Here is a 10,093-nt window from a genome sequence, read left to right as displayed (position 1 = left end):
AAATACAGGATCAGATACTGTAATACTTACATCTGACAAAAGACTCATATATCCAGAATATAAAAAGTACTACAAATCAATAAGAAAAAAAAACAGGGCAATTAAAAATGGGCAGAAGATAAGTATTTAACAAAAGAGTATATCAAAATGCTTAGTGAACATTTGAAAAGGTGCTCAATATTATTTTTTATCAGAGAAATGAAAATTAAAACCACAGCAAGATACCACCACAGATATACCAAAATGAGTCGAATTTAAATGACTGATAATACCAAGTATTGGCAAGGATGGGGAACAACTGGATTCTTAAACATTGTTAGTGGGAGTATAAACTGATACAATTATTTGGAGAAAATGGCAACACTAAAATTAAACACACATGTATCCTATGACCCAGAAATCCTAATCCTGAGTAACTATATCCAACAGAAATGAATGCCTTTGTCCACCAAAAGACATGTCTCAAAGCAGCTTTACCTAAAATAGTGCTGAGCTGGCAATTATCCAAAGTCTATTAACATTTGAATGGGTAAATACATTGTGACATATTTATACAATGGAATGCTATTCTCTTAAAGCAAATCCATTTTCATCTCCCCCAGCCATGGGCCTGATCAGGGGGCAGATAGAAGAAGCTGATTGATGCATGCTTTTTAATGAACTAGAAGATCCTAGTTTTAATTCATCCTCAAGTCCAAATCAGTACAAGGCCCACATCTAAAGGCAATGCAAGTGATAATATTTCTTCCACAAATGCTGTCTAATTTCAAATTGTTACCCTTAATAATCCCAGAAGATGCCCACCTCCAGGGTGACATGAATGTAATTAGACCGAGGGGGAAGCAAACTGTCTTCCTCTGTGAGCCCAGCTGATGGGCCTGCACGTTTAGCTGACTCCCATCCCTCTTGGAATTCAATGATTTTTAAGTCTTAATCATTATAGACTAGTTTAGCTCACATGTAGCCTCTTTATCTCTATTGTCAAATGAAATTTAAAAAAGAGGGGCACCTGGGTGGCTCAGTCATTAAGCGTCTGCCTTCGGCTCAGGTCATGATCCCAGCGTCCTGCATCGGGCTCCCTGCTCGGGGGGAAGCCTGCTTCTCCCTCTCCCACTCCCCCTGCTTGGGTTCCCTCTCTCGCTGTGTCTCTCTCTGTCAAATAAATAAATAAAATCTTTAAAAAAAATTAATTGAAAAAAGAAAGGTCGGGGAAATTTAAAGAAAAGGTTTAGGTTGAATGAAGATGGGGGTTTTAGATGACCCCCCCAGTCTTGCACTGCTCCCAGTCTCCCTAACTGGAGTCTCTTCTTCCTCCCGCGCTGGCACTGAGACTGACCGCAACACTGTCTGTCATCATAGCAGGTACTTCCTTCCCCTCTCACATTCCATTGTTAGAGTAGCAGCTACCATGAAATGCAAACAACCACTTCTGCCCAAGGCATAGTCACCACTGGGACATACACAGCTACCCCTGTCTTGGTTACCACCAACCCTCGAACAAAATCTAGTATTTCTGTTTCAGAGAAAATCAACACTGGAATAGAAACAACCTCGACTGATGTAGACGCCACTGCCACTGAAGTGGGCATGAGCACTTCTGGGCAAGGTAAAGCATTTCTGGAACAGCTACATCTACTCTTGTCTCAGGTACCACTATTGCTGGAATAGGCACCATCTCCTCCTTCCAAGCATCACCCACTAAGGAAATAGGCACAACCACTACTGCTCGAATTCGGCCTCCACTGACATACCGTCAGTCATCTCCATCTCAGGGACCATCAGACCTAGAACAGACAGACACTCCTATTTCAGGTAAGGCCAGCACTAACACAAAAATGACCACCTCTGACCAAGACACAACCGCACAAGAACAAGTATCACTTTTGCCCAAGGCATAAGAACTCAAGTGTCCAAAGTACCCACCTTTATCCAGGCACCATCATCACTGGAAGAGGAACAACCACCTCTGCTCAAGGATCAGCAGCCATGGAGACAGGTATAGAAACTTCTGCTCAAGGTGTAGTCACCCTTGGAATAGGCACAACCATCTTAACACAGTCCTAAGCACATGGGAACTGTCCCAACTTCCACCAAGGCACACCCACGCGTGCAACAGGCACATCATCCTTATCCCATATACCATCATCCCATTCACATTATTTCCAAAACAGGTACCATCACCTCTTCCCAAGAATCAGCCACTGCTGAAATAGGATCAGTCTCTCCAGTCCAAAGTTTAACCATTACCAAAAGAGGCATAACCACCCTAATCCTGGACATAGCCATGGTGGGAACAAGCACAACCACTTTTGTCCAGGACACAACCACCCTGGATTGGGCACATCTCTCCTTACCCCAGACAGCACTATGATCAGTACAGGAACCACAACTTCTGCCTGAGGATCATCATCTATCACTGACAAAGGAACATCAACCTCTGATTGAGCAGACGATCACTGGAGCAAGCACATCCCTAAGTCCACGTCCAACCGTCATGAGAAAAGACAGCCCCTTCCATCTCAGTCACCACAAGCTCTGTCTCAGGTAATACCAGCCCTGGAAGACGAAAACCTTCTCTGGCCAAGGCAACAGCCCCCATCGGAATAGTGTGAACACTGCTTCTTAAGGACAACCTGCACTAGAACCTATGTCTTAGACACCAACTGTATTCCTGTGGCTGGAACATCACACTCTGCTCTGAGCACGACCCTCACTGAGATAGGCACAACCATTCCTGCTTCAGGCACCATGGCCCAGGGACCTGCCTCTACCCTAGTCACTGCAGTTGTGAAGTAGTATCTACCCTTGAAACTGCTGGATTCACTGAAAGCACCCATGAAGCAGACCAGGTCCTTTCCATTACACACACAGTTTGAGCCCTACTCCAGTGACTGTGGTAAAGCCAAGATATTCATGGCCTGGGGCACATCCTCATTTCTCTGGCTTCAGCTGTAGCTGCTGTCATTCTGTTAGTAGAACTTGGATTTTACCTGCCGAGTATTTGCCACTGGTTAATGAGGAGGCATTGGTGACAACAGATCACAGGTTAGGGTGTATGTGTGGAATGCATGGAAATAGTATCATTTAAAGTTTTCATAGTTAGACATAATAAATATTGAAGATTGTCGGAACCAAAAAAAAAAAAGACACTCAAACAGAAAGCACTGAATCTTATAGAGACAAGGTAGGAAGAGTAAAGCAGAAAACAAAAAGAGAGATGGAGAAAGGAGATAAAAATAGAGAGGGGAGGGAGGGTTGGAGTCTAGGAGAATGAGAGGGAATAGAAGGAACAAAACTCTAAGATTCCCAAAATTTAGCACCAAAGGAGGCCTTTTTAGGTGCAAAGGAGAGGAGAATTAAGTGTTCTACACTGGCTTCCCTTTGAGTTCTACCCTTTAATTCAGTTGTGCTTTCCAAGAGCACAGTCCTTGCCCTTTAATGTTTCTACCCCACTGGGGGTGAAACTGTGCTTGTATCTTCTTAGCAGAGCTGAACTAGGTTGGCACACAAGAGCCTGTGGCCATATCAAGGCAGAATAACAGGAAAAAACTAGAGAGGATGGGAGACAAAACAGTCTCTGATGAAGTGCTGAGTTTGCAGAGCTCAGCCAGGGCTCCCTGGCTCTCCAGCATTCCTCCTTGGGGTTGAGAGAGCGGCATTCAGTCTCAGACTGCAATCTGCATTCAGATATTCACCAGGACTTTCTGTCTTATTCCAGTGTATTTACCTCTTGTTCTGAATTTTTATTTTATATATTTTGTTATGGAGAGATTACCTTACACAACATGTGGAAAATGGCGAGGTATAAATGATGAAGACAACTCGGACCATAAATGGTTTCTTTACTTTTAAACTATTCCATCTGGACAGCATTACATACAGACTCACATCTACTAATCTCCTAAATGTGCTGGCACTCTCTTATTTAAGACCAAGATGTAATAGCAATAATCATGGCAGGTAATGTTTATAAAGCACTTACTTTGTTCCAGGGACTGTGTGAGTATTTTACATGTGCTATTTCATTTTATCTTCCCAATAATCCTGTAGGAAAAAAAATGTGCTATTATTATCTACATTTCATATATAAGGACACTATTCACATTTCGTATACAAGGAGGCATAGACAGGTAAGTAACCTACTGAAGGGCACACAACAGACTTAGAACTCAATCCAGGATTTTTAAAATTCAGGAATCCATGCTCTTAACTGCAAGGTTATATGATGAATTTCAAAACTGTGGCTTTTCCAGATTAGTTACTCTTAGTCTCCCAAACACACATTTCTTTAGTTAATACAATGACTGATTCTTGTACTTTGATGGGGTTCATCCTCTGAATATTCGGAGATTGATTGTTTTTGCTTTGTGAATTCTACCATATTGGTACAGCATAATAAATGAGAATTCGTAGGCACAGTAAGGTCATTATTTTATTTGATTTTTGCTTGTTTTGCTATCTTCTCAGAGAGAGAAATAAAGAATAACACAACAATGATACAAAGAGAGACACAGAGGAGTAAAGAAGTTGAGAAGAGATTTTTTTTTTAAGATTTTATTTATTTATTTGACAGAGAGAGACACAGCCTGAGAGGGAACACAAGCAGGGGGAGTGGGGGAGGGAGAAGCAGGCTTCCCGCAGAGCAGGGAGCCCAATATGGGGCTTGATCCCAGGACCCCGGGATCATGACCTGAGCCAAAGGCAGACGCTTAAGGACTGAGCCACCCAGGTGCCCCGAGAAAAGATTTTTTTAAAATGGTTTTCTAAAAAGTAAAAGTCTGTGACTTTAGTCAACCAGGTAGGCTATGAAATGGGAGAGAAGGATTAATTTCTTAAAGTATTTACATTTTTTCCTTTTAGAGGGATACTCTTCTGCTCCTGAGAAACATTAGCATATATTACATCCATGACCTAGGCCTGGGTCCATTGTCCTGAACCAATTGGGGTTAGAGAACATTGTTATTGTTTCAACAATAAAAAGAGCTATGGAGGGGCCCTTGGTTTGGTTCATGAGGAAGCTTTAAGGCAGGCCATGAATGGAGCCATAAGCATGAAGATGATCATGGAATGAGTCATGAAGTATCCACAGAGGAGGTCAGAGTAGAAGCCATAGACATGGGACCATGATAGAAGTCATGTTAGTGACAACCACAGGGCAGGCTTCAGAGGAAGTCACTGAAGAGGGCATTGCCATAGCCACTGGAAAATGGGAGACATTATAATGAAAGGAGGGGATCATGGAGGAGAAGACAAAGAGCTATAATGGGGAGTGAGTCAAGATGGGAGACCAGGATGTTCCCAGGGAATGGCCATAGGTGATGGCATAGCTCAAGAACAGAACCAAGGAAAGCCTCTCAATATCTGACCGACAAGGCTACAGCTCAAGCAGAGCGTGCTTTTGGAAAGATAACCACAATTTATGAGGCTTAGAAATGACCTGAAATAAACGTATTATCTGGACTCGCCCCATAACTCAGAATCTCAAGATCAAGGAGGTTGCTGGCCCTCAATAGGGGTAGGAATGGGCACAGTGACTGCACTCAACACAGCTGCTTTCCCCTTCTCCCTCTGCTCAGGTCATTCCAGTACCCTCCAGAACGTGACCTTGTCTTTGAGAAGAGTCTTCTTTTCTTCTTTTGTGTCTTCTTCAGACGTCATACGACTAAGAAGAGAATGACTAGACACTCTAAGGAATAAAAATTCATTAATGTATGTGGTATCCAGACAAAATGCTTATCTTTTAAATTTTGTCTGTTTTGCTCTTGTCCTTTGTTTCTGAGTGACTGCCTGTGCCACGCAGTGTGCTAAGTGCTTTTACATATACCATCATGTAGTCCTCACAACAACCCAAGAAGTCAAGATTATAATCCCCATTAAGTAAATGAGAAAACTGCAACTCAGAAAAAGGGCTAGTAAGTGAGCAAAATTATCCTGTAAGACAAGTTCTCTAACTCCAATTGGTTCAGGAGGGAAAAAACAAATTTCTGATTTAGAAGTATTATAAGGATTTTTACCCTTAGTGCAGAGTGCTGAGATCCCAGTACCAACATGTTCCTGACCACACCACTCATCCATCCGCTGCATGGAACTTGCCGTTGCAGACAACAGGCAGATCAACTTCCAAGTGTAGGGCATCCTAGAATCTAGATTCCTGACCCCTCCCCACTCAACACCTCATTTTCTACCATAGCTCATTCTCTTCCAGCTTCTAGGACTCAGTCATTCACAGTTCTTTCATATCTTAGGATGTAAGCTCTCAAAGAACCCAAATTATCTGTTTTGCTTACTGGGTACAATGTCCAGCACATAGTGGGCAATCACTAAATATTTGTGGGATGAATCCCTAACCATCTCCTGCTTGTCACCTTAACTTCCATCAGGCTTCATACGCCATGAATATTCTTTCACCCAAATGTCTAAATGATCTGAAATGGTTCCTCTGCTAGGAAGCCTTGCCAGATTTTGGAGGGAGTGGAGACAGCTTGTTTTGATTATATATAGTGTAAAATTAAAATTTCCATAGGGTCTATTCCCAATTTGCCATGAGCTGTGGATGATGTAACTGCCAGTCCCCTTAGCTCACTACTATCTTTGTTTTATTCTCCTTGTTCAGCTGTCTTTGGGTCATTTCTGTTGGCCTCATCCAAGTGTCTAAACAAAATTGTACTGCAAGCCCTCAGTTCCCCAGCATACTGGCCATGTTTTCCTCGATTGTTCAGCTTATCCAGCACACAGCACTGATGAGAAGAAGCAGCTGAGGTTCCCGAGGGTATAAAAGTTCCTATGAATTCTTTAAAAATAAGTGAGGAATACCCCTATGAAGGGGTTTAGAAGCAGGAACATTCTTCTCCAGTTGTCATTACTCCCTGTAGGTCCTACCCAGTGTGTGTACTGGAGAATATTTAACAACCAGTTTTCTGTGGTGCAAATGCTCCCACCATGGCTGATTTCAGGCTATCAATGTGACATCACTGAGCATGAGGTTGAGAAGAGATGTGCAGACACCATTATATACTATTTCCACTAGACAGATACAGTAGATGTACATAACTTCATGAACATAGATAATAGTAAATATAGTAAAATAATTGGGAAATAATGAGTTTTGAGTACTTTTGCCATTGTTTTAAATATAATTTAGTTCACTGTAAGCTGATTTAATGTTTAATGATGGCTGAGTTGCAAAAACTGCTGAAATTTTAAAAATTTATGGCACTTGCCGACAAGTATGCACTGATGCCAATACACCACTGGTCTCAGCTCCCCAACAGCCCACAGCCCCACTCCTTCCACCCCCTACTTCCCATGCCCCAGAGATTCCAAAGTCTATCCTTGAGTCTCTCTTCCCCCCTCATTCAAGATGTATTTTACACGCCTACTGTATGCTCAGCAGCTCCCAGAGGTCCAGCCCCCTGTTCCCATTCACATTAAATCTTACTTTATGTGTTCTTCCTGCTAAGTTCTGTTCATGAAGGCCTCCTTCCAGCCTCACTCTCACCCAGGCACTCAGGACTTCTCATCCAGGAAACAAGGTCTTGAGTTAGAACAGGTTTTCAGCCCCATCTCTGCCTCAGAGGGTGGGTCCCCTCCACTTTGACAGCTTGATCTTCTTGAACTGTCCTACTTCCTGCTCCTCCTCAGGCCCTGCCTAATGGGATCATGTCAGTCTCCATTTTCATGTACCGTCCTGACCTCTGTACCCTCCTCTCTGAGTTCAAGTATTCTGCCTACAGCTGGAAAAACAACAGGTGACATATCCTGCCCCTGCCCAGACCAGATGATACTATAAAGACTTCCTTTGAAAGATAAAGAGGTGACATTCTATGGAGGAAGCCCAAGAGGCCAGGCACCAGCATCCCCACTCTGCAGCCCCAGGCCCTCCTTCTTGGTGGTTTTCTTCAGATTAAGGACCCATTCTCTGGAGACGCAAACTCCCAGCACTCCAGCCTCAGATCTCCACCTCTTCTCTCTCAAGACCCTGCATTGTTTGTTTGTTTTTCCTTTTCCTTCTAGGCCTTAGTCTTGTCTGGGACTCAGGAGCCCTCCTTTCTAGGCTTCACAGGCAGATTATCTCAAGATGAAGAGAAAAACATTTTCCTTTGCATGTTGGCTGTTGTTTCACCTTCTTCTACTTTTAGGAAATGATGAGTGATTTTGTTTAAAGAAGGATATTCTTGGAGTTTGAGTAGAGTTTGGGGAAAATTTTGACAACTCCTGGGATGCACACTCTGTCTGTTAGTTCCCATTTTCCAAAAAGAGGTAAGGGCTCTATTCTCTCCAATTCAACCCAGCATTTATTCTCCATTCTTTTCCCCATAGCAGTTCTTCTGCCCAGAAGACTGGCCTATTTCCTCTGTCAGAAATCAATCTCAAATGGAGATGCATTAGAGTTGGCAGAGATCTTAAAGTTAATGTCTGATCACCCACAGTAGGCAGGGATCCATCTCCAATATCTATGACAGCAGTCTCCAAGCCTCTAACTGAACATGACAGGAAAAATACTATTCCATACTTGCATTGCTTTAATTTTTTCTAGAATTTGCCCCACCATAGCTTTGGTTCATTTGTTTTATGCCCTTGAATAACACAAAATAAATCTATTCCCTCTCCACAAGCCAGGTTTTCATCTTAATTCCTCACTTAGTTTCTCTCTTAACTCTAACCCTAAACCTAATTAGAGGCATTAACATAAGGTTTTCAGATTCTTCCCCCAAATCTAAATTTGCAATTCTTAACGTTAGTACAGACAATACTGAAAAAAAAAAAAGAAGAAGAAGAATACATGGATAGGGTGAGGAGAAGAACATCTAAATCCCTGTGGAAGAACAAGGCCATAGATGAGTTGTTGTACATATAGGCATATGGGAGACCAAGTTGTTATTGGGATGGAAAATCAGGATGTAGAAGGTAGTCATGAGATAGAGGGGAAAGGCATGGACTCACATTAACTCTAACTCACTAACCAAGGAGGTTTAGCTCCTTTCCTGAATCCTAGGATATCTTATCTATTTGAGTTACACGTGGCTAGTTCTTTGCTAGACTAAGTACCAAGGCCTTTTGGGATCCCTTCACAGATGGTTCCCAAATGTTCATATGCATAAAAATTACCTGATAGTAGTAAAAAGGCCCATTACTATCCCTTCCCAAACTGATTGCCTTTTGATTATCTTTCTTCTAAAAAAAGGGTACAATTCTATTTTGAGAGCAGCTCAATATGTATACACGGTCCTATTAACTTTCTCTTTTACATTCTTTATCTAGAGAGTATCATGAATAGTTGGAGGAGGAATAATACCATCCTCCTATGACCCAGGTCATGTGACTCCCTCATATCTAGGATGTGGAATAGTATATGGGCTAAGAACTGGCTCTGTGTCAGACGATCTTAGTTTTAATCCCTGTTCTGGGTCACCTGGCTGGCTCAGTCGGTAGAGCATGTGATTCTTGATCTCAGGGTTGTGAGTTCAAGTCCCATGTTGGGCATGGAGCTTACTTAAAATGAATGAATGAATGAATGAATGAATGAATGAATGAATGAATAAATAAATAAATAAATCCCCGTTCCATGATCTGCTAGCTATTTTAACTCGGGACTAATTGCTTAACTTCTCTAAACCTTAATTTCCCTATCTATAAATGTGAGTAATAACAGTCCCTCATGGGATTATTGTAAGGATTTGAAGTACTCATGGAAGTATTGTAAGGATTTGAAGTACTAATTCATGTGTGGCACCTAGGACAATGCTTGGACACAATGCATAGTGACCACTCAATAAATGATATCTATTATAATTATCATTATTATTAGTTGTAGTTACAAAATAAAAGTTTCCAAAGGAACTAATAAGTCATCCTTTCTTAATATGCTGTAACTTCCAATGTTAACACTACAGTCACCCACCCTGTATCAACCACACCATCCAGTGAGACCATCACAAACACCAACCCCGGAACAACCCCACCATCCAGTGGGACAGCTGTAACAACCACCCACCCTGGCACAACCCCACCTTCCAGTGGGATAACAGTCAGAACCACCCATCCTGGCACAACTCCACCATCCAGTGGGACAACTGTAACAACCACCCATCCT

Source organism: Neomonachus schauinslandi, chromosome 8 (assembly GCF_002201575.2).
Source record: "Neomonachus schauinslandi chromosome 8, ASM220157v2, whole genome shotgun sequence".
NCBI classification, from domain to species: domain Eukaryota; kingdom Metazoa; phylum Chordata; class Mammalia; order Carnivora; family Phocidae; genus Neomonachus; species Neomonachus schauinslandi.
This window is presented reverse-complemented; position numbering follows the sequence as displayed.